Source organism: Propithecus coquereli, unplaced genomic scaffold (genome assembly GCF_000956105.1).
Source record: "Propithecus coquereli isolate 6110/MARCELLA unplaced genomic scaffold, Pcoq_1.0 Scaffold156, whole genome shotgun sequence".
NCBI lineage: Eukaryota > Metazoa > Chordata > Mammalia > Primates > Indriidae > Propithecus > Propithecus coquereli.
This window is the reverse complement of record NW_012140080.1, coordinates 6,734,719-6,736,842: the sequence shown is the minus strand read 5'-3', so window position 1 is coordinate 6,736,842 and position 2,124 is coordinate 6,734,719.

Genomic DNA, 2,124 nt, shown 5'->3' with positions numbered 1-2,124 from the left:
ATTTTTAAAACTTTTATTTTAAGATTTGATATTCATTATAATTTATTTGGCTTTTATTTTACTAGGTAATTTTGAATTAATTTGAATTTTTTTTTTTAAGAGACTGGGGTCTTGCTCTGTTGCCCAGGCTGGAGTGCAGTGGTACAATCATAGCTCACTGTAACCTCAAATTCCTGGGCTCAAAGGATCCTCCTGCCTCAGCTTCCCTACTAGCTGGGATTACAGGCATGTGTCACATTGCCCACATTGCCCAGCTCTATTTTAATATTTTTGAATATGAAAAACCATTTTAATTTTTACTTCTATTTAGATTTTTATTAAAACGTTCAAATCCTGTATACTTTGAATACAACTATGTATTTTTTTTTAATTCTTTAGATCAATAACGTCTCATCCATTTTCATGTTAGGACAGTCCTAATAGGGCTCCAAATCCATTCTTCCCTCCACCTATTCATCCTCTCCGCTGCTGCTTCAGTTATTATTCCTAAAAGGCAAATCTGACCATTTTGCTTCCCTTCTCAGGACACTTCAACAGGCCCTTCATCGCCCTTAGCAGAATTATCCAAACAGTTTTCCTCTGAACACTGTGTCTGCAAAATAATAGTTAATATTTGTTGAGAGTTCACTACGTACCAGTTAGTGTTTTAAGTTATCTCATGAAATTTATTCACCCAGTCCAATGAGATAGGGTCATAATTAGTCCCATTTTACAGATGTGGGATTCATGGCACTGAGATACTAACTTGTCCACAATCACACTACTGAGCGAGTGTGGGGCCAGAATATGAGCTGAGGGTAGGGGCAGATTTACTGTGTAGCTAATGAAGCTTTAAGTGACCTTCAGAGCCTTTCTCTTGGATGGGCTCTTTCAAGGCCCGGCAAGAAGCTCTAGCATTGTACGCACGTGATCATGTATTTTTCTTTTCCCTCTCTCTCTTTTTTCTTTTTTTTTTAGAGATGGGGTCTTTCTCTGTTGCCTAGGCTGGAGTGCAATCGCTCAATCGTAGCTCACTGCAGCCTTGAACTCCTAAGCTCCAGTGATCCTCCCACCTCAACACAACAGGTGTGCTACCATTCCTGGCTAATTTTTTTTTGTTTTTTACTTTTTGTAGAGATGGTGTCTCGCTTTGTTGCCCAGGTTGGTCTTGAACTCCCGGCCTCAAGCAGTCCTCCTGCCTCAACCTCCCAAAGTGCTGGTATTACAAGCGTGAGCCACTTCTGCTGAGTGTCTTTCTTTATTAAAGTTATTTTCTTTAAGGGAATTAAATTTTGCACACATTAAAATGAACAAAAGTGTGCAGTTCAATGGGTTTCGACAAAGGAATACCCTCTTGTAACCCCCAACCTGACTAAGATAAAGAACGTTTCCCTCACCCCACAAGTTCCCTTGCATGTCGTCCTAGTCCTCCCACCCTCTACAACCAGGCAATCACTATTCTGATTTCTTTCCTCTTAGATTTTTTCTGTTCTAGACTGCCATATAAATGGAATTATGTAATGTGTACTCTGTGTCTAACTTCTTTCAATGAGTATGATGTCTGAGAGATTAATCCATGTTGCTTCATGTATCAGTAATTCATCTTTTCTATTGCTTTGTAGTATTCCAGTGTATGAATATACTATAATTTGTTAATATGTTCACTAGCTGATAGACATTTGGGTTTTTTCCTATTCATTATTATGAATAATGCTGCTGTGAACATTCTTACACATCTTTTTTTGTGGACGTATATTTTCATTTCTCTCAGTAGATACCTAGGTGTGAAATTACTGGGTTGAAGGGTAGATGCATATTTAGTTTTATTAGATGCCACAACTTTGTCCAACTTTGTCCAATGGTTGTAACATTTTACACACTCATGAGCAATATGTAAGAGTTCTAGTTGCTCCATATCCTTGTCAACATTTGGTGTTGCCTGTCCTTCAGATTTTAGCTATTCTAATGGTTGTATCTCATTGTGGTTTTTATGCATTTCCCTGATGATTAATGGTGTTAAGTGTGTTTTCATGTGCTTAAAATGGCCATCTGTATATCTTCTTTCATGAAATGTCTTATTTTTTGTCCATTTTTATTGGGTTCTTTGCTTAATATTGAGTTATAAACATTGTAGATATTATGGTA